This window comes from Phalacrocorax carbo, chromosome 1, assembly GCF_963921805.1.
Source record: "Phalacrocorax carbo chromosome 1, bPhaCar2.1, whole genome shotgun sequence".
Lineage (NCBI taxonomy): Eukaryota > Metazoa > Chordata > Aves > Suliformes > Phalacrocoracidae > Phalacrocorax > Phalacrocorax carbo.
This window is the reverse complement of record NC_087513.1, coordinates 102,250,482-102,274,242: the sequence shown is the minus strand read 5'-3', so window position 1 is coordinate 102,274,242 and position 23,761 is coordinate 102,250,482. Positions and strand designations below refer to the sequence as shown.

Sequence of the window (23,761 nt, the reverse complement as noted above, 5' to 3'; positions counted from 1 at the left end):
CCGACTTTCCAGTCCAGCTCAGTTCCTCCCACTACACCTCCCCTTCACCCTCAAGGCAGCATTAGTCACACTTTTTTCCATGCTTCAGAGATTTGTGCCAGCTCTGCCGTGCCATAAGCAGCTTGCCCATTTCTGAATCATACCTTTACCCCAAAGGGCTGCAGAAAGGCATCATTCATTTTTGCTCTGCTCTTCTAAATGCTTCTACTTTAGCATGCCTCATATAACAGAGAAGAAATTGTTATATGAGAACTGGAGTCTGACAAGCATGAGGGACTCAGGAACTTACATTTGGGGAAGAAACAGACAACAGCAGCATCGACAGGGAGGCTGGCTTTCATGCTGCAGGCTTCCATATTTGCACCTGTGCTTGCTGAGATGGCAATGATATGAATGCGGAGCCAAGGCACTCAAATTTTAGAGTTTCTGAGGAATAAATGTAATGGTTATTTTTAACAAGTAAAGCAGTCCCCACAGTTAGGAGAGACCTGGACATCTTTTTTTCTTTTCTTTTGTTCCCAAAACGGCCACTTCAATATCCCCAAAGAGAGAAAAATATTTAAAGCATTATGTGAAAACACCTCGTTCGCCTTTGAAAAGGACTATAAACAGTTATATCTCCTCATTCTTCACCTCAGACTGGATATCGTGGGAAAGATAGGCTAACAGCATGATTTAACCATTTTGACTTTCAAGGTCTTTTTTGAAGGGTTCACACTTCTACCCTTTCTAGGACCGAAACTTGTCAGTCACAACCCGCACATTTCTTTATGCTTTGTTCAAAACACAAAAATATGTAATTTTCTTTTGTTAAGGACCTTTTGCAAATCTTCCAAAGAATGAGCAAGTTCTGCCTTATTTCGCTTTCCTTTTGTTCAAGTTCTGAATAGTGTCAGTGTGCTCAGACATCGAAATACTGCACCAACCTGCTCTAAACTTAAGCATGCACTGGTACAGAGTTTGCTTTCCAGCACTTGCTTCCCTGCTCCATCTACCCTACGATGTCAGCAAGAGGGTCCAGAACAAATCTGCATTTAGGAGAAACTGGTAGTGTTTCCTAGGTAGAAGTTCTTCCTTGCCATAAGCAGGTAGATTTTATTTTTTTGAGACACAGAACTGGCACTTGTGCATTGCAAGCAGGCCCAAGTATATCTTGTCCTGCTACTACAACTCTGGGCAGTCAGGATGTGAACTGTCAATCTTCAACAAAAGTAATCTAGAAACAGAAAATGTGCCCATAGTCCATTTGCTGTGTATTACGTGAACTTTATTATCTGCTTTGCATACTATATTTGTACTTGGCTTACTTGGCTTATTACTGAAAATGTCATTTAAAAATAGTTATTTTAAACATTTCCATTAGATACCTAATGGATTGCCTAAAGCAGCAGTCCAGCAAATTAAAAAAATTCATCAAGCCAGTAAAACATGCTTGCTTAGCAAATTTCTCCCCTGATTTGTCCTTAAGGATCACTTACTTTATATATACACACACAAAGTCTTTTTAATACATCTCCCTTTCCCCATCACTTAGCATTAGCTGTATGCAAGTTTATATTCATTACATCAATAAAATTGTCCATACTTTAATACTTTCCACAAAAATTAATGCAAGAAGTCATGTAATTGCTGCTCTAAAAACAGCTATATATTTATTGCAAAAATGCTTTATTACAAAAAATGCATAAAACAAATATTTACAGTTGTGCTGTTACTGTTTCACGCTGTAGCATTACATTAATCAGCACCTTTCTTGTACAAATTAGTTTTATAGGATTCAAAACAGACAGAATAAGGTAATTGTAGAATAATTGATATTCTATTAATGAACCATTGTCATTATTGCAGAACCGACGTGATTATTGCAGAAAACCTTGCTCATCTACCCAGCACTGTAGTATCCCAGATGGGATTCTAGAGGCCTGGACTCTCCTCCAAGGAAAAGAAGGTCTGGAGAGGACCTCCTCTCTAATTCAGTGGTGAATTCATAGAAAATCAATATGACAAGGTTGCAACCCCATCAGTGTGGTTTGAGATCACCCACTTAGTTGTTGGCTTTTGAGGACAGCCAGCTCTGAGAGCGTTTGTAAAGGAACTGAACAGTTTGAGGAGGACTCAAACAGACGACAGTGCTCAGGTACAGCGGGGTGGCCAGAGATACTGTAAAATATGAAACTTCCAATGTTTCTGGGTGCACAAGTCTTCGAAATCCCTGCCAGTCATCCTTTCTAAACAAAATAACTGCAGGGTAACTCCCAACATTCCCCTTCCCCATATATAATGCTACCCTTGCAATGCAGGAGCTTGAAGATGCATGGCACAGCAACTTGGGGACTCTCTTAATCATTTAGAAGCATTCATTTTATTGCTTGAAAATGAAGCAAAGTCTTTTGCTTACCAAAATCACCACAACTGCTACAATGCAGGAAATATGTATGTATGTCTCCTATTAAAACAACGCTTCCTGCTAGCCTAGTAGTTGTAACCTTTAAATCCCACTCTCTAGATCAAAGGAGCGAGCAGAAGATTGCAGTAAATCATCAGACAGTGCTTTGAGATTGTGCAACTGAATGAAGAAAAAGCACTAATCTGATGATGATGGGGTGAAAATTTGATAAGCCTTTCTGAAGCGGATGTTTCTTCAGCCATCCCCCCTTTATACTAGGTAAATGGTTAACATAATTTTGAACCTGACAAGAAACTTTAAACCAGTCAATTGGACGTTTCCTGCAGAGAAAGTTATAAAATATTTCTGGCTGAATTTAGGAATAAAATTATATAAAACGTCGATTGATTTAATACATTTTACACAGATTTAAGAAAATTAGTCTAACTGGTCTGAAACTACTAGGAAAGCAGCCTAGCAGCATACATTACCAAAAGTGTGATTCTATGATTGTTTAATTTAAAAAATGCTAAGAACAACTGCTACTTCAAATAAATACAGATTAAGCAGTAAAAGCCCTTGAAGCCTGTTGCAAGAACCGGAATACTCGATCAGCTAGCTTGTAGAGAGTGGAAGATACAATGCACCAGCTTCCCATAGCAGAGCCTGTACCAGCATCACTCAGAACGGTCATTTTAAACCAATGGCCCGAAGGGGCTTCTCCAAGTTATTTCTGTATTGCTGAGGAGGAAGGTTGTGAGAGTTATTTTAAATAACTCCTAATAGCATCGGTGTGCAAAGACTGAGGTAACCAAAACCTATGTGGTGATGTGAAATACTGTCCTGGGAAAAATGCAAGCAGAGGGACCACTGGCAGCTGCCAACAGTGCAGAAGGAGCAGGCGCCTCCTTGCTGCAACCCACTTGGCCCAGAAAACACAGAGGTGGGGACACCAAGCCATGGTGTCTGATGGGACCTGAGAGCAGCTGCTGGGAGAAGACATTCAGCACTCCCCTCCATCCCTGCCAGTTTTTGCTTTGGCAGGGGCACGTGACAAGCAATGAACTCTCAGAAGTCCTGCCAGCAATTTGGGAAGTAGCAAAGGTTGATTTTGGGATAACATAAAATGTTTTTACAAATACATCAACAACAAAAAGAGAATCAAAGAAAATCTCTATCTTCTGTTGGATGCAGAGGGGAACATTACAACTGAGGATCAGGAAAAGGTTGAGGTACTAAATGCCTTCTTTGCTTCAGTCTTTAACAGTAAGACCAGTTATCCCCAAGATATTCAGCCCCCTGAGATGGAAGGCAGCGACAGGGAGCAGAATGAACCCCCCCCATAATCTAGGAAGAAGCAGTTTATGACCTGCTGCTCCACCTGGACACTCCCAAGTCTATGAGGCTGGATGGGATCCACCCAAGAGTACTGAGGGATGTGGCAGATGAGATCGCCAAGCCACTCTCCACCATTTACCAGCAGTCCTGGTTAACAGGGGAGGTCCCAGATGACTGGAGGCTTGCCAATGTGATGCCCATTTACAAGAAGGGCTGGAAGTAGGATCCGGGGAACTACAGGCCTGTCAGCTTGACCTCAGTACCAGGGAAGGTTATGGAGCAGTTCATCTTGAGTGAGTTCACCAAGCATGTGCAGGACAACCAGGGGATCAGGCCCAGCCAGCATGGCTTCATGAAAGGCAGGTACTGCCTGACCAGCCTTATCTGCTATGACAGGGTGACCCACCTACTGGATGAGGGAAAGGCTGTGTATGTTGTCTACTTGGACTTTAGCAAAGCCTTTATTACTGTCTCCCACAGTATCCTCCTAGAGAAGCTGGCGGCTCATGGCTTAGACATGTGCACTCTTCGCTGTGTAAAAAAACTGGCTGGATGACCAAGCCCAGAGAGTGGTGGTGAATGGAGCTAAATCCAGTTGGCAGCCAGTCATGAGCAGGGTTCCCCAGGGCTCAGTTTTGGGGATAGTCTTGTTTAATATCTTCATCAATGAGCTGGATGAGGGGACTGAGTGCACCCTTAATAAGTTTGCAGACGACACCAAGTTGGGCAGGAGTGTCGATCTGCTCGAGGGTAGGAAGGCTCTGCAGAGGGACCTGGACAGGCTGGACTGAAGGGCCACAAAGCTGGGGAAGGGTCTGAAGAACAAGTCTTATGAGGAGTGGCTGAGGGAGCTGGGGGTGTTCAGCCTGGAGAAGAGGAGGCTGAGGGGAGAAAGATCTTATCATTCCCTACAACTACCTGAGAGGCAGCTGTAGTGAGGTGGGTATTGGTCTCTTCTCCCATGTCACTAGCGATAGAACGAGAGGAAACAGCTTCAGGCTGCATCAGGGCGGGTTTAGATTGGCTATTAGGAAGTATTTCTTTTCTGAAAGAGTGGTCAGACACTGGAACAGGCTGCCCAGAGCGGTGGTGGAGTCACCATTCCTGGAGGTGTTCAAAAAACATGTAGGCATGGCACTTCAGGGCATGGTTTAGGAGGCATGGTGATGTTGGGGTGACAGCTGGACTTGATGATCCGAGGTCTTCTCCAACCTTAATGATTCTATGATTCTATTCTATGATTTTTGTGCAGGCTGCCCAGCCCTGGCAGCTGGGGTCCCATCTTTGGCTCCAGGTGTCCTTTTCATTCTATACTGTTTCTTCACTACTCCCTGCAACTTCTCCTGCTACCACCTTGTGCCCCCCACAGCACTATTAGGAAAGACATGTTCCTTTTGGCTCTATTTTTAGTGTATATACACAGAGATATGTGTGTGTGTGTGTGTGTGTATATATTCTTCAATTTTATATACATACATACAGTGTTTACACATAGGCATGTACTTCAAAATTAGAAGCAGCAATTGCTTCACCATTAAAAGGCCTCTTTCTTCAAATGCCAAGGTCTCCCTAGTATTCCACAATACTCACACATCTGCTGCAATTTCCTTTGAGAGAAACTTCTTTCATCCCAAAGGAAATTTATTTAAATGATGAGACTTTTCATTTAGGGCACTTTGTAATTAAATTACCAATCTTTAAAGCTTTTGCCTTCTAAGACTCATTGTTCTTTGCACAAGAGGACAAGGCAGTTACAATTCATTGTCTTTATAGAGACACATATCAGTTAAAAAAAAAAAATTTAGCAGCTTGCAATTTCATGTCCTTGACATTAGAAATGCTTGTACAGTTTAATATAGGGAAATAGCCAGCCTTTGCTGTGTTAGACACAGGTCCTCAACAAATCCCAATGTCCATGGTATGTTTTAAAAATATATAAAGTCTTTGAGATTTTACTTGTATTGTTGTAGACTCACTAAAAGCTCTTTACTTCTATATATTGGGCCATTACCTCACATGTGAGGTTTCCATATTCTCATTTATGAGAAAGTGATTATTACAGATAGGATAAAATCTAAGTGGCACCATATACTATTTTTCCAATTAGAAAAGAGAAGGAAAAGGAGAGCTTTAATGTCAAAAGGATTACAGGAAGGCACCTACCTTATAAGCAGAGAGTTACACAGACAGGCTGAAATGAGATGAAGCCTCAGTTTCCTATTACCTCTCCACTGAGTTCTCTTTTACAAGAGTGTAAAGATAGCTGGTGAACCCCTGTGGGATAAATTCCCCAGGAGAAGTGATCTCAGCATTAACATTACCACAAACATCCTGAAAAATACTTCCTGCATGCCTTGCTCTGTTGGTTATCTTCACGGATGAACCACTGCAGCCCTGACATCCCCATAGCTTTTAAGCACTTCTACAACCTTCTTGGACCATTGTGTAACACCACTATAGACTCAATAAATGTTCTGCTTGGAAATCTATCTGCCAACATTCTATTATTGGTATCTTGGGCAGGATTCATTTCCTCAATCTCTCGAGGTCCACACTGCAGTTTTCTGTATCTGAATTAGTCTTCCCAGGCTCCCTTTAATAATCAGTAGGGAGAAATACACACCTTCAGGCATAATTCATATGACTCAACCGAAACATCTACTTCAGGATGAGAATAACAGCTCCCTAGAGATGCCTGCTTCTCTGTGCAGGGTGACAATTCAGGATTAGATGGCTGCATTTAGTCAAATAAATTCCATCACTTGTGTTTGAAAGCATTATTTTCCCCCCATGTTCCCAGCATGGAGCGTGACACGCGCGTACTGAAATCTTATACAGTCATAAGGGGAACCTGTACATGATAACATGCTAGAGAGTTCACCCTCTAAAGAGCTGCTCTTGTTTTGAGAGCACAGACTCAACATTTCCCAGCAGAAGGAAATGATCAGTTTGCTCTAATTAATGTGGCTGAACGTGTACTAAAATGGACTTCCTCCATTTTCCACCCTTATGTTCAATAATTTGACAGAATACTTCATGCTTTTAGGTGCCTATTTCAAACTGAAACACTCTCTGAATAGCACTTGTAGCTAATTGATTTGTTTTAATTTACTTCCAACTTGCTCTCTAATGCTCCAGCATGGTACTTTTAAAATTCTGAACACAGCAGACAGCCTTCCTGCGAGAATAGCTTCTCTGAGCTTCCCCGTGGGGCTTTCGAGCCACAGTTCATGCATGAAGAGGCAACAGGAGGACATACACCACCTCCAGCCATGCCAGAGGCTCACAAAGCAGGTGTCATTCCCACCCACTCCCAAGTGATTAGGTTTAATCCTTCTGACCAGTGCAGACAACGAGACAGGGTGCCAGCTGAAGCTTGCCCCTTTGGGATTTAAAACATGGGTGGCTGCTAGGGCCCTTTCTCTCAAGGTTTTAAACAGGAGTTTCCCAGAGGGAACACAGGGTGGTCACTTTGGGAACTAGCTGACTTTCCCAGTTCCCAAGTCCATTGTATTTAGAGTCATTAGTATAAAGACAGACCCAGTTAGGTTTTATTTCATCCATACACTCAAGCAAGGTACCACTGTGTTAGAATAAATATTAAGCATGGACTTTTCTCCACTATCAGAGGCTTAAGCCTAGGGATAGCTTTCTCTGACAGAAGAAAAAAAAATGCTTTCTGTTACTTTTAATCCTTCATCCAGCTTCTGCCAAGACAGACAGGCAATGTAAAACATGGAGATAAAGCTCAGCCTAAGAGAGGAATCTGCCAATGTTAAATGTGCTTTAAGACAGCCTACCAACTGCACAGATTGCTCCAATTTTCTTTCCTGAACTTCATGTGTGTAGTTTGCTTGCTGAGGTGCCAAGTGCACTAAGGATAATGCCAAATCCCGTTGTGGCCCATATGCAAGCATGTGGCATGGATAACCTGCCACAGAACAACACTGGTGATGCCTCATCTGATGCTGGGTCATCTGCCATCCTTGGCAGAAAAGCTCTTTTCTGGTCTCACTGCTTTCAAACAACACCGCCTGCCAACATCACTGAAATCAAATATGCGTCACAGTTTAGCTTCAGCCATCCGAAATGGATAAAGGACCGACTTTCTAGTTAAGCACCAAGTTACCTTGACAAGGAGGAGAATGCGGCCCTTTGAAGCACAGTTATTTTTCAGCCACACTCTTGTTTCTGGAAAATGAACTTTCTTATTAGAGAAAATAAGACTTGGAGAGAAATCGTACAAAAATTATTCTTCACGGATATATGCTTGAGTTACATCTTTTTATGTAAGAGACCTTCAACCTGTACCTCTGCTTTGGGAACAAGGAAACCCAAGGACCTCCTTCTGCCTTATTATCCTTAATTTAAACACATCAAAGAGTACTTAGTCAAAGCATTTTTCCACTGACTTTTCTTGGAGACAGGTTTACAGCTCCTGACCAGCTAAATTATCTTTAAGTTAGCTATTCTCTGTCCTCTTGTTGCACTAGCGACTAAGACAATTACTGCAGCTATATACAAGGCACGATGAATGTTTTGATTTGCCGTGCCTGAATCCATGTTCTTAGAAGTTTAAGGCACTTAAACTTAGATGGCCCTTCCTCGGAGGAGACGCCTTTTGGCAGTGTGATTGTAAAGGATCAATTACTGGGTTCAGCATTTGATTTCAGTTCACCCTGCGCATCCATCAAAGCTCCTAAGCACTGATGCTTTAGGAGAGCAGGCTTTTTTCCAACTGCCTGAACAGATGGTTGGGAAGCAAAGTGCTTGCACAATAACCCTAGCTTGCACCTTCAAACACTCATCTACAGTTCCACACCTGAGTGAAATTGTAATTGCTTCAAGATAAAAAAAAAATATTATAAATGCAAATGACCATTAAGAACAGTAAGTCATTCTTAATAGTAAGCTCCTTGTCTCAAAGGGCTTTTCAGCACCTTAGATACCCATTATATTTCCAGCCTGGTTCTCCAGGCTTAATAAATCACCCAGTGTTTTCAGTATTCCCCCTTAAACTCATAAGGCCCACATTGTACTTTTCCCATCAAAAGAAGTCTAGGAAGTTCAAGCAAGAGCTAACAAGGCCACCTGTAACCCTTCAGTGCACTTAAGCTGGGTTTCTGCCTTACAGATCAGAAGCACTGGAACAGAAAAGCAAATCTCCTACCTGGGAGATGCATCAGGAATGATTTGCTGCTGGGTCCTCTGCTGCAGAGCTAATGGACAGTGCTCACTGCTCTGACTACTTGCAGCCTGTACAGAGGTGGGCAGGGGAAATGTAACCAACTCGGTGCTGCCAGTTGTATGGATGGGGAAAGAGCCAAATGGGAGCATTTGGTCAAATTGCACAGAAGGATATTCTAAAAGCTGTACAAAACAGAGAACTGAGCTCGACTTGTCCTCAAGATACTTTTGCCACTAAAGCAAAGGAAGTACTTGGTCTACCTCTCCTGGAGCACTAAGTCATCCTCTTTTTTTTTTTTTTTCTTTTTTTTAAATGTTGCTTTGCAGCTAAAGCAAAAGCCAAAAACTTGTCTTTAACTTCTGTAGTTCCTGTGTTTCTAGTACATGAGGAAGGAAATAGAGGGGTGGGAAATATTCATCTGCTCTCCCTAATCATAGACACACTGTTGCTAATATTATCAAACATCTGAAAGATTAATAAAAAAACCCCAGCCAATTGAAGTGTCATGTACTGTTGGCAATCCAGATGTCCAAACACAGAAAATCTGGATAATTAAAGCTATATATAGATGAATTTTCCATTGCCATTCATTATTATTATTATTACTACCATAATTCTATGTACTGAAAGAAGGGCTACTTCATAGACCTTCATAGAGAAGGTTTATTTCATTAACTCCATATGTACAGGTAGGAAAATTGCAGTAGTGCCTAGAGAAACAGGGTCACCATTAAGCCTAGGTATTGAATATATAACTGAACAGATAAATATAGTCCCTGACACAATATAGCAGATGAGAGAAATACTATTAAACCATACTTAATTCTTTTAAATCGCTACAACTTCAGATACTTCGGTATAACTTATTTGCTAAGGTTGATACTCAACTGCTTCCAATATTTAACCAGATGAAATGTCCTTTAAAAAAAAGCAGGAATTCAACCAGATGTTGAAAGGCTTTCTCAAGAAATTGTTAGATGAGGTTCTTCATCCTGTTTCATGGAGAATAGGAGATCTTTATGAGCTTTTCTCTGGTCATAAACAGAGCTTTAGGAAAAGCAAGCAGTGGATTCTATACCTTTTGGCTAAAGTTAATAAATATAGGCAGTCTTGGTTGTCTTTTCAAACATCTATATATGACTATAGCAATAGCACTAGAAGCTTCTTTATAGCTGGTAAAACATAATTTTTAACCACACAAAGGTAGGTCCAGAATGAGGCATTTGGATTCTTTGCCCCCTACTAACTGAATCGTCAATTCTTTAGCATCTATAGCATATATCTAGGAATAAAAATATCCTGATTGAAAAGGACATGGGATTTGAACGTGCTTTTAATGTTCTGATCAAATGGTCTTAAGGGTCAGTAGACTTTGAAATGAAAAGCAAAGGCTTGAAACAGCAAGAATTGCACAGACTGGCATTTTTACTATAGTCAGAAGAAAGTTCCTGTGCTCATCAGTCTCTCTTTTTGATAGATAAGTGATCCAAAGATCGCGTCTCCCAGGGGTCCCAAGCAACATTTGTGAAATTCTTAAAGGCAGTTACTTTTTAGTCTGCCTCTCTGAGACCACACATATACTTGATAGCGCAGCTTATGAAAACTTTTCAAAGGCAATTGCCTTTCCCGTGACACACCTTTTGCTGGTTTCACATAACTGCTTTTAGAGTGTGGGTGTAGTAAATCATCATCTATGGCAAACTGAGAATATTTAAAAGACCTATTCCCATACGTAAGTCGTTGCAATTTATAACACCATTTTTATTATCAACATGCAATGAAGCCAACATATGCAGCTGAAGAATCCCTAGGAAAAAAACCTGTTGTTACTATTATTCTTATAAGATGAAAGTTGTACACACAGTTGCAGTCCAACCCCAAATACTTCAGTTTCAGGCTGGAAAATAACTTTGTTGAGCCATGGAATCAAGCAAATTAAAAGCCCCCTGCTACTGATTTCCTAAATGGATGTCTCCTCTCAAAAATTATACCGCAGACTTTTGTTAGCACAATACCATCAGTGACACAGCCAAGCTTCCTTCTAAGGCATACTTCTTAACCACACAAAAACTCAAGAAAGCACCTCAAAATGCTGAATAAAAGGTCCCAAGTACCTCTCCTCTACTCTTTCATGTTAGGAAAGGAAGAGCCACCAAGACACCAACTTCTTGTACTTTGAAGACTGGTCAACATCCTCCTTCTGGATATTCTGTAACAACCATCATGGCACCAAACGATTTTTAATTACTTTAGGCTGATAGGAAATTGCACTATTAAGAAACAATCAAACAGTTCTTTTCTTAAAGCCTATTAAGGCTAACAGACCTTAGGCCTTGGTCTGGCAAGTGTTCAGCCAGACAGGGAAAAACATGTATGATACTGTCAGTGGCACAGGGCAGGGAGTCCCAGCTGGAGTACCTCTATTTGTCTAGCTGGAAGGAAATTTCTGGGGAAAAAGACTGAGAAATAATCACCTTATGTTCAAAATGCCCAACACATCTGATGAACAGAACCCCTTTCTGTTGCATTTCATTATCGCACCAGGAGGGGATGGGAGAAGGAGAAAGAAAGGAGGAAGGATCTGTTGCTTCCCTGAATACAGCACTACTAATAGCAGTCCTCTGAGGCCCCAGCTAGACCCAAACTTGTCATAATCGCTTGTCTTTACAAGGTTACCTCGAGCAACGTGCAAGCATTTGACCGTGCTAACATCTGTAACTATTGAGCACCATTATTTCAGAGTTGCTCTGCAGCACGACTTCCTGGTGGTCATTAGTGGCACTCCACTCCACAGCATCTGAACGACCTTTGATGAAATTAAATGGCTTTGATTAAACTAGCCCACAGTCAGACCAAAGGAAGAACAATTGCAAGCAGTAACATCATTTGAACTGGATACTTTCTAGCCTAAGTGCATTTTATTCCTTACTTCAATCCTTCAATCCCAGGACTACCTGCACAGCTGTCAGTTTTCAATATATTTATGAAGCACAAGTACTGGAATGTCCATTTCACATATAGACACACTTAAGTCATTAATTCACTCAAGATCACCTACTACCTTTGCAGTCACAAATGAACAGAAGAGACCCTACCACCCTGCTTGGCAGCAGCTGCTGAGCATCGCGTGGCATGTGGGATCCTGGCCGTGCAGGGTGAGTACCAAGGTGACAAGCAGATGCCCTGATGCAGAAGAGAGAAATCAGTTCAGGAAGACATGAAAGTGCCAGCACACTTGCTGGATCCATACTGCCCTGCTCCAGCATCCCAGAGGGACCTTCTCAAAATAGTTTTGGCACAGATATCAGCTACTTCTAACTGAATAATGATCTCCAGTGTTTAAACCGACTCATCTATTTCTTAAGCCTGAAGAGGCACACTTTGCCACAGTTCTCTAAACTGGGCAGAGGCAAACCAGCAAAAAGGGCGGCAGAGTTTGCTGCACTGGGCAGAGGCAGCTGTTATGTCATGCATTACACACAAACACCAGCGCCATCGTTCTTGCCAAATGTTACTGCAGAAGCAACGTTTGTACAAAGAACATACTTCCTTCTTGCCATCCAACTTCACCACTGCTCACTACAGGAAAAGCAATTATCTCTTAATCATCACAGAAGTCAGAAGCCAACATAAAAGCAGCAGATATATATAAACAGAACAACAGACCATGTCAGGAACCCATTTATCTGTATTAAAATCTTTACCCATTTCAACATAATAAGGAGCATAAACCTATTGATCCCATTAAACACAGCTGAAACACATCTTGCAGCAATGCTTTTCATCATAACAAAAGGTTAATCTAATGATCCTGAACCATATTTGATGGTTATTAGAAGCCAAATTTTATTTTGGCAGTTGGGTTGGTTTCTGGTTTGTTTGTTGGGGTTTTTTGGTTGTTTTGTTGTTGGGGTTTGGTCTCTTTTTTGTCAGGGTTGGTTTTGTTTTGTTTTGCTTCTTTCTTCAGTGTTCTTCAGTACTTACTTTCCATGTTTTATCTCATCTCCAGCTGAGATATATGAGAAAACTCCATGGCATTTAAAGGTCTGCAGCATTTTTGCCACTGCTAGTTGAAAATAATAGGGAAGAAAGGACTTCAGTATATTTGAGCATTTTTCCCTCCTACAGTGCTATCTCAAATCACATGTTTTCTGAAAGCTCCTAAGCTGTTTGTTATAGGGTTGGTTTTTTTTTAAATTAAAGTTTGGATTTAGACTGGTTGATGAATAAATGGTTATGTCTGTGAGGTTTTCTTCCATGCAGTGCTGCATACTTTCTAGTGAATTGAGAGTATTGACAATCGATATTGTGGTCAAACCAGGTCATACTGCAGTAATCAACAGAAAAAAAAAAAAGGTACAATATTAATAAAATGTTATTTCCAACACAAGAGTTTCAAAGATTTTAGGACAAAGGTAGCTACATGGCCTAAATTAGCTCCTCCTAATTAATTAGTGCCTCCTAATGAAAAAAAAGTTTCAGCATCAGAAACAGAGAGAACAAAGCAACTGGAATAAATTACTTGCAGAAGGAAAATACTGTGATTGCTTGCCTGGGTCTAAAGCAATCCATCTAAATTATCAGAAGGGATAATAAATATTGCAGTAGATGTCAAGCACCAGCAAACCTGGAAGCTGCAGCTAATAGTGTTGGAACTTTTCAATCCTGAAACCCGGAGTTAAACACGTACAGAACAGGCAGAGATTCCAAGTAAAGACAATATATTTGATTTCTTCAGATGCTGGCAACCACATTCATTTTATCTGCCCTAGCAGCTTTTCCTAATATAGCAAGTCACTAACCAGACCCTGAGGGCTCAGTTATCCCCCTGCTAAGCAGGAGCTGTACCTTGGGGGTGGAGAGGAACGCGCACCTGTCGCACACCAGCACCCGGCCACAGACAGCAGCTGGAGCAGTGGGTGCTGGAGCTTGCTGCTCTCTGACAGCAGATGCAACAAGTCTCCTGCCCTCAGAGAGGCTGAAAGTCTTACTGGAGGCACAAATAGACACCCACAACCCTCAGGGACTATTGCCACTGCTGGAGGGCAGATTTCTCCCCATCCCTCAGTGCCTGGGTACAGCGTGGCCTGGCCAGGCTGGGAGCCAACAGGGAGGTGTGGTGCCCTCCCTCCCCAGCCAGCCCTGTCCCACAGCCTCCAGCAAGGCGAAACAAGCCAAGGACACCCCCAGGCACCACCCCAGCCAGGGAAGGATACAGAGATTTCCCATGGGAGGGAACAGGGGCACTCATGGAGGTTACAGACCTTCCTAACACAAGGATACACACACGCAGTGTGCCTACAGCCAACGCACCCCCTGCCACCATCCATTCCCAATCATTATGTCACAACTCCATAGTACCAGGCAGGCAAAAGTTTATTTGTGTGCCCTTTTAGATTGAGCAAGTATGCTTTTATGCTGGCTGCATACTCTAGCTGTATAAAGAAGTGCGCATGAAGTTACAGTAGCTCCCAGACACATCAGACAGGAAGGGCTCCACTGGCTCCCTTACCCAAGATATCACTCTCTGTTCACAAAGTCCCTCTCCTGGTGTGCTTTTGGGGTTTCTTTTTGTTTGGTTGAGATTTTTGGGTTTTTAAGTGCATGCTCCAAAGAAACCACAGCACAATCTTCGGGACTTTAATCTTCCAGCACTGGAGAGGGAGCCCATGTACCACAGGACTAAAGTTTTTTAGATAGTCCTTACATTCTGCAGCGGATTTAGCCCTGTACTTTTCTTAGGATTTGCTGCACTACATATTATATACCACAAACATATCACAAAGGTACTGTGATAGAGCTGGATGGGCCATATAAGTATCATAAGTGAGTGATTCAGCTACTTCTCCTGAGCTTGCTAGTTTTACGTGAAGCCGTAGACACTCAGGACAACTGATTAGAGAGAGCACCCTTTACATACAATATATACATAGTATATAGATAGTACATACAACTATCTGTAGCTATATCTGTACCTTTGTAAAAGAGTCTTTAAATCTTGGAACTATGAGGGGGAATGTTTGATATATACGACCTAGCTACACACTAAAGATTGAGAATCAAGAAACAAAGAGGTAAAAGAATCCCAGAATGTAATGTCATCACTTAGTGGATAAAAACGGGAAAAACTGAAATTAGAGAAAGAAACAAGGGACTATAGAGATATGGAGACTTGCCTGAATCTATTCATTGTTCCTTTCCAGAAGAGTTAACATTAAAATGTTCTTCAGCTTCAAGGAGCAAAGACTTGTTTTGAACACTAAGGAAATGTAGTTTTCAGTAATTACTTCTTAAAATAGAAAACATAGAAATGATGGGCAAAAATAAGATGCAATGTACACGTGTACCTACAGAAGGACACACGATCTGAGACCCTATACTGTATTTCTCATTACTTCTCAACACTATTGCTGTTAAAAGCCTTTTACCATAAATTTCAGCATCTTCAAAGGGTAAAACTGAAAAGGCATTTTAGCAGAGCGTTCAAAGTTATAATTTGGTCTTTTCCAGTCTCCTGGTAGAAAAATAGTTTGTCATGCTATAGTCCATAGCTAAATCCCCCAACTTCCCAATGTGAGAGCTGGGCTCTAAGCAGTCCAGGGAAAGGAATTCAGCATTTTTCAACAGCACTAAGCACAATGCTGCTCCCGTACATAATGGGCCAGATCATACAGAAGCAATGGCTTGCCTTTGATTTTTCTTCTCTCTGAAGATCAGTACATTAACCATTTGCCTCTGTCCTTTACTCCTACTTTTTACCATGTTATTATGTGAAAGCACATCTTATAATCTTTATCTCTCTCAGAAACTACAGGGGCCATAGACAGCCTACAATTGCTGAGAATACACTGGAGGTTTCTGAACTCTCCTAAAGCAGTTCTGAGTACTGATGTGCCTTCAGAGGATTTGGGCAATTAGATACAGCTTGTTTAATGCTTCTCTTCACCACAAAATGAACATTATCTGTTGTCACCTGCAAATACTGTCCTTGTGAAAATTTTTGCAATATATTGCAAGTGTACATCAAGATTACAGAGAAATGTTCTTATCGTATAGAAAGATGCATTTCATTTTCTCAGCGTACAACTTAAGGAGAAAACAGCTGCTAGAATTATTGCTTCTTTATATAAGTATTCTAATCTAAATCTAAAAGACAGCTTTGCTCAACCCTCTTGAAACTGCATACTTTTTTTCTTACTTAGGAAACAAAGAGCTGAAGTGCTGTCTACAAGCACCCCTAGCATAAAGTAGTACCTAAACTTCTCTACAGTGCTGAAGGCTTTCATAATCACGAAGTTATGTTTTAAAGGATCTTAGAAAGCCAGCATCAATAGATTCTCAAGGGGGGAGAATCAACAACAGTAAAAAAACCCTTTGAAATTTTGTTTGGAAATAGTTTCTTAGGCTTATCATTTTATATTCTTTAGCTGCTTTATCAATGAGAAGTTTGGAGGATCAGCTGAAGCTGGATAATCTTGTGAGACAACTGCTGTCTGTACTGAATTCCTGGGGCAACAATAAGGTGGTTTCTCACAATTAATTCTGAATCATCTGCTTAAATTTTGAGAAGCCATTCACTGTCATCTGTGCTGTATGTCAAGTGTCACATCAGAATTATGCAAAGGAAAAAAGTTGCATGTGACAGTCTGTTATTTTTCTATCAGAAATGAAAATGAGTTCACAGAGTGTTAGAGAGCTTAAAACCTTATTTAGTACTCACAGCGCCTGCAACAGAAGACCTGACAGATCCAGGGGGCTTCCTAGGGAAGATAAATCCTTGTTTCTGTGTTTGGACACATTTTAACACTGTCCTGCTGCTACGAGCTTTCTTGAAAGTGTTGTACTCCTAAAAATATACCCAAGGCCAAAGGCTTCTAGGAATTATTCAGCAAGCTGTGATGCCAGTTGACCACAGAGACAGTCCTTCCCTGCCAAAACTTGGTGCTGAGATCCCTGACCTGACCGTGCACAAGTCATTTCCAGGCCAATGGCCGGTCTGGGCACGGCAGCAGCTGCTCCAGCTCACCTCCCTCCTGTCCCCACCGCAGCAGGCCTGCACGGAGCCAAGCAAACGTGCCAGCTTGCTTAGACAGCTCAGAAATCCCAAATGCTGATTTCCACTGCACCTCACGGACGTGGTATTTGGCATCCTGGTTCTTCAAAGAAGTTACTGTATTTGCAAACATCCAATGCAAAGCAGCAGCAGTGCGGGATATACAGACGTTCCAGCGCTATGCAGGGGGTACTGCAGCACCATCCTCCCCAGGCATTCCCCTTCCTCAGGCTGGCCCCCAGGTTTCCCTTCTGATGCACTCTCGCCTACTTCCATAGCAGTCCCAGCAACATTGTTTTTATTTTACCCAGGCTGTCCCAGGAATTTTTTTTTTTTACAACTATCGGTACTTGTAAAAGAGAACATGTTACAATGCAATAATAAACTGAAGTAGGGAAAGGCATGTTCAAGAGCTGCCGAGTATTTTGAACCTGAAAGAAGGAGGAAAGCTAAAGCCCAATCCGCAACAGAGGATTTTTGCCAGCATATCTGCAACCCAGACCTCAGATGCAGATGGTTTATACAGGCCTGGAACAAATGCTTTTTTGCAATTAACACTTACACCAATTCACTGAGTGAACTAAACTCTTCAGAGATTAACTAAACATGAATGTTAACTAGAACATTCAGTTGTGTCAATGCTAGGATTTAAATCTTAAAAAAACCAAACCACACACCACAAAACAAACAAACAAACAAAAACCCACAAAGAAAACCACACACAACTGGAAAAGCATATGAAAGTAGCAAATGAGGACTTCCTAGGTATGTGGTACCCCCTCCCTTTGAAAGACACACCCGCTAGACAAAAGTTTCCTGTGGTGCTCATGGAGAGTTTGACCAGCCAGTTACTTGCTCACATTAATGCTCTGCCTCCCCCCAGGAGAAAGAACATACAAGAATGGCTCTATGTTTTGTATTACCAGCACTGTGGCACTCCATGCAGAGTACAACACAAATCATCTCCTTCTTAGTACAGACCTAAGTTTTAAGGCACAGAATCTGGATTTTGGAAAGACAGCCCCCAACCGAAGTGTTCACCGCAGGGAATAAATCAATCTTAGAAACAACTCAATAAAATTGCAGTGCCAGTTAGGAAGCACCAGTCTCAACTGTGTAATTACAGCTCTTTGCCTCTTCGCTATGTAAACTCTACCAACAGGAGTCTCCACTTACCTACGAAGGAGGCTAACCACTTGGATCTCTACAGGTTGACACAGTACCACATGGTATGGTTTCAAGTCCACTGCAAGTCAGTCCAACCACAGTGATCCATCCATCCTGACCTGAGGACCATTTAATTACCCCTTCTAAAATGAAAAGTCCTGGGCAGGTTCCCAGGTTGAGATTTTATCTGACAGCTCCAATACAGTACCTTCTTGTGCAAGTATTTCAGATCCACTTAGTAAGACCTCCCCAGTCTCCCACCTGCCTGTTCAAAGCTCCACCTGTGCTCTCAAAGTTCACTTTTTCCCTGCTAAGCTTTTGTGTAGCAGTTTCTAGTTTCTTGGTACAGTCTGTGTGTTACAGACCTTACCAAGGCCACCCACACTCGCTGCTTCCTGGGGGTCCACACTTTGCCAGCATTTCAGACAGGACAAGGTCTGCTGTGCCATTGTCCCATGGCGCATCCTCCTCCATGCAGTGGTGGCAGCCCTCTGCACAGAGCAGGAGCCAGGTCCCTTTGCACCCAGGCAAACAGCAGAAGCTCGCACTTGCCCTTGCCTTTGCCCTTACCCTTCCCCTCCTCACACCTTTTACAGGGTCTCTCCCTCGAGCTGCTGTTGGTTCACTGGTGGAAGTTATCAGGGCAAGGCAGCCTGGCAGAAAAGCGTTGTCTGAAGGAAAACCCAAACATTCCTCCACAGCAAAATCATTTCCCTCAGATGCACCACTTTGATAAAGCTTTCAACAAATTCTGCCTGGTTTTCTGGCAGCATGTGGATCCTTTCCTCCCTGTCTTTCCCAGGGAGACTGAAAAAAAAAAAACACAACATTTTGAGTTCTGCTTCCACTAAAATCTTGAGCCTCTTAATTTTCCTCCCACTTCCAAACCCACCAACTTTAAGGACAGTTTTGTTTGTTTTACTTAAACTACTTCTTGGCCAGGACTACATGTGCATCATTCAGAGGAAACAGCCTCCATTGTCTCAGCAAATCCTGATAAAGAAAATGTTAGACAACTGCTGTTCAGTGCAAACGCAATGCAGACTTTACTATCTGATAGTCCTATTTCGTCACATATAGATAACAAGACCTATGGAAAGACCTTCAACCTGTGATATTATCAGATGAGGACTAGAATAAAGACAAATGACACAGCAGAAAGAAGTGCAAGGAAAGATTCTGGGAAGTATGCAGTAAGACAGTCTTTGTAAAAAAGCATCAGTCTTCAAACTAGGCAGAGATGAGATCATAGATTATATGAATTTTGCCACCTCTCCAAATTAACCACAGACTCGTACTGTTCTTGTGTCACGCAGAACCCCTGCTGCAGAGGAGGAGCACACTGACACATCACCTCCAATCCTCTTCCAACAAACTCTTGAGACTGGTTCTCCCTCAAAGCTCTCCTGGTGGACACACAGCAGAAAAGGAAATATCCTACTGTTGGCCCAGGTGATAGTTTGAAAATGAGGTTTTCTTATATTGTAGATTGAAATGGAGATCTTTTCCAGACACATACTTGAAAATATTGTTTTGTTACTGTCCAGGAGTAAACAAGGTAGTTTCTTCCATTTGAATAAAAGCTTTCACAGTAGTTGTATAATAAACCCCCCATTTGATAAAACTCCCAAGAAACTAAGACAAAAGGTGCCCCCATTATCTTAAAAGTCAGGCAAAACAGGATATTTTCTCACCAAAATTCCCGGTAACAAGGGGGGGGAGAAAGGGGGGAGGAGGAGGGGGGGAGGGAGGGAATGTTTCCCACTTTAACTCCTTGCAATAGAGTTTCAGAGGTAGGTGTATCAGTGAAAAAGGTTTGTGACTTACAACTATGTACACATGTGTTCTCAGAGGGCTAGCAAAGAACACATGGCCCCAAAGCATAAGGATGAGTAGGAAGTGGGAGAAACAAAGCTGCATTTTATACCATTCAAAGGAAGTAAAACTACCTCTGAACCTCCTTGCTCCAACACTGCTTTGTGATTCCTACAGGTTTCAAACCCTTACCTAAAAGGCAGTGTTTTGAAACACAAGCAAAGCCATTCTGCATTTTCACCTCGCTTTACAAATTTAGTTGATAATCATGAAAGAAAACCCCTCCTGCAGAGTATGAAACTAGTTGTACAAATTCTATAGAGACGAGTGAATAGTCACTACTTTGATTCACTGCCAAACCACAGGAAAACTTGAAACAAAAACAAACAAACAAAACCTTTGCTTTTTCTTCAACAGAACTTAAAAAAAATTTTTTAAACATCTTTTCCTAATATGGAAAATTTTTGGCTGAACAGAACATGTCAGGCTGTTAGTTCAAACTAAATTAAGGGTGGCTGGCCAAAGAGTGGGGATAGGGAGTGACCCACTCATGATTTGGAGGATCCAAGTTCAGATCCCAACCACCCATCCAAGGGGACACGTGCATCTAAGGGCAACAGGGTGTTGACCACATGGTTACATGGGACTTTTTCTGTCTGTACAGAATACTTGCCATCATGAAGGTACCATTTTGCTCAGTGGAGAGCTCACACAGACAGATGGGTGCCCAGACATTGCTTTGTTTCTCACAGACATTTATTTACACACCTCAGAACATCAGCAGCAGAAGAGATGGCAGGAAGCAGCTCCCATGAGCACTACTGTCCAGGACCTGGTCCTCTGGGGCTCTTCCACACCATATACAATATAAGAGGCAACTATCCAGACCTCTACCCTGAGAGCTCTGGACTAGGGATTCAGACCAGCCTCAAATAGGAGAGGATCCTGAATACCCTCATCTAAAGAAATATAAAAATAAATCACTACCATGTCCTCTGGAGAACTAGGAATATGGGTCTGAAATTTTCCCTTTCTCCAGCCAAAATGATCGAATTTATAACAGGTTCACTGTCCAGTTTCCCAGCAACTGAGGCTGCATTTGGGAGGCATGTTTACTGTTTCATAGCCAGTCTGTCACCCTGTGGACCATGCCATTCTTGCTGTTCCTCCTTTCCCTGCTCCCAGAGGGCTGGCTGAGAAGCTGGCTTGCCTCATCCCCATCCCCCTCAGCTAGATTAAAACAGATGGCAGAGGGACAGGAAATAAAGAGCAAACACAGATGAGTGACTAATTTTCCAAAAGGAGAAAAAAAAAACCAAGCCCTCAACTTCAACACTAGAAGCAGCAAGGAATGCATAATTATTTTCTGAGCATCATTCTTCCATATAAGCAAATGCAGCAGTTGCTACAGAAAATTACAATAACCAGGGTAGGTATCCTCCAGGCAGGCTTGACAAGAGGCATTGGACTACACTGCAGTCCAACAGATGCAAGTAGAGAACATGGCAAAGGCACATAAAAAGAGTGCATCACAGACTAACCCCACCTATGTAGCAACCCTGCTTCCCAGGCAGGTTTTGCTGAGCACTTCTGCTCATAGTTACGTGGCTGGGTTCAAAGCTAGCTCAAGTGGTACCTCCCCAGGAACTGTAGCAACAGCTTTGATATGCAGGGGGCAAGGAGCTGCTCCCCTGTGACAGAGGCGCAGGGATCCCTGTTATGCGAGGTTGTCACATTTGGGGTTGAAGAGTCTGGTATTTTGCAGACTGGAAAACATGGAATACTTGGTAACGTTCATGAAGTAACAAAGCAAGGACCAAAGCCTTCTGGAAGGAGATGTGTCAAAGGACTCATAGCCAGCACGCTGCAATTTATACAGCCTCAATAGGAAACATGAAGGTGAGTTAATTATACCAGGGAGAGGAGGACAGGAGCTATTTCAGTGCTTCATTCTGCCCCATTGCCAGAGATTACTGCCTTTGTTCTGGTCCTGATGGAGTTGGTACTTGCATCTCCCTTGTCAGCAGCCAGTGGCACAGGGCAAGTTCACCTTCCCTGGCAGCTTGAGCAAGCCCTCAGACTTTGCATCTCAGATGCCTCAGTGGAAGCACTACCTCCCTCCTGTTGATTTTGCCTCAGGAGCAATAACATGACAGAGCAGATATACCGGGCGCTAACTTTCAGGGCTAAGTCTGTCAGCCTTTGTCATTTTACCCACTTGGGATTATTTCTGTTGGCTGAAAGAATTTAAAGAGCCATCCAGAACATTAAAGCAAGCATCATCTTGTTGTGCCTGACACAAAATATACTGCAGTGTATCATTTTGCCAACACAGGGACTCTTAGACTGGAAACATGGCTAAGAAAAGCATCAAATGCAGGTTTACCGTGCAACTTCTGTGCTTTGCATTCAAGGCACAGAAATGGACTTTTCTTTGCCATTCTGTGAGAAAGGAGAGCTCCTGTACTTAGCCAATAAATGTATTTGTACATCTCAGAGCTGGAGGCGTATATTCTACAGGACTCTCAGATTTGGTACCTTCATGGGTTATACTGATATTCAGGACATGATGCAAAGCCTGTCCATTTACCCATACTTGTCCTGAGCGGGTGCTTGGGAGGCAAGATTCTGTATTATCTTTAGTTTATATTAGTTCAATTGATTTATCTATGATTTTGTAGTTATTTGTGGTCTGTGTTTCTAGAAAGGGGTCTGTTGTGACTTTCTACGAGTGGAAATTATTTATAACTCCAGTTAACTGAGACATAAGCAGCAAAACTTAAAGAGCTTCTGAGTTACTCCCCCAGCTTAGCCATACGTTTCAGGTCCTGAATGTGCTCAGTCCAGTGGACTGAGACAGTACCACCCAAAACAGGGAATCCAAAGCATTACTTCAGCGTGCAAATATGAATATTTGCTGACAGATGAAGAACTGGAAATAACCTCCTAGTTAAGCAGCAGATATAGGGGGGAAAATGTTTTAAGCATGCAGAAATGCAGATTGGGAAAGGAAAGCTGGCAACCTTGTGATTTCTGCTTCACACTTCAAGCTGCTGATAGACATCTACTTTGCATTCCAGGAATGGCAGGTTTGCAGCAGCTGCCTTCAGCTGGCAAGTAACTCCTCTTATAAAACTGCCAGTCACCCCTACCTTGTCCCAGGGGACACACTGTGGTTTTAGGAGCCTTAGAATGAATTATTGGGAGGAAAGAATTTAAGGACAGGGCACTAGGAATCAAGTGAAAATGTTCCTCTCCTCTTCCTTACCTGTTAGGACTCTAGGGTTCAGGCTCAACAAAGCACACATCCACTATGAGTTCACCCTCTTCAAACAGATTTGTTTAATCTAAAAGAGCATTATTCCCCTCTACTCATATTTAATACAATGGATCACTACTAAGCTAACTGTCATTACTATATCACATGGTTGGTATCTAAAGGCACACAGCCACATCAGGAATTATTTTTACAAGATCATAAATAGTGGCTTCAGCAGCAATTTTAACTCCCAAGCACAGCTGGTACTTATAACTACTTCATCCTTCTATGGTTATTTCAGTCTTACCTCCAGTAAGTGTCTGGGTAGCCTATACAGGCACAGCTGATAAAAGCAGGAAAACTGAAAACAAGCATAAAGTCTTTCCCTTCATCGGGAAAAGAAGTTTGTAGGATCAGTTTCCACTGGAGCAAGAAAACTGGGCCTTTCTAATTGGCTTACAGATCAGTTGGGCCAAAAGAGCACGGGATCCTGCTAGCAGGTGAAACACTTCATCATTTCAAAGCCAGCTGAAGCCTGTTTGAGTGAGAGAGATG

The 23,761-nt window shown here is 42.2% G+C and overlaps 1 protein-coding gene and 1 long non-coding RNA gene across 5 annotated transcripts in view; one reads left to right on the top strand and one right to left on the bottom strand.

The window, feature by feature from the left end:
• Positions 1-23,761, bottom strand: part of LOC135316352 (uncharacterized) — a 124,337-nt gene that overhangs the window by 63,347 nt on the left and 37,229 nt on the right. The window lies entirely within an intron of this gene.
• HTR1F (5-hydroxytryptamine receptor 1F) overlaps positions 1-23,761 on the top strand; it is a 120,095-nt gene that overhangs the window by 84,423 nt on the left and 11,911 nt on the right. For 2 of the 4 annotated variants that reach the window (XR_010375724.1, XM_064469523.1), the window contains exons 3-4: positions 19,449-19,584; positions 21,713-21,846. The exons of 1 other annotated variant lie outside the window; for it this stretch is intronic. The gene's annotated coding sequence lies outside the window, so the exon portion shown is untranslated. The remainder of the gene's footprint in view (positions 1-19,448; positions 19,585-21,712; positions 21,847-23,761) is intronic. One more of the 4 variants, XM_064469533.1, reaches the window with a different exon arrangement.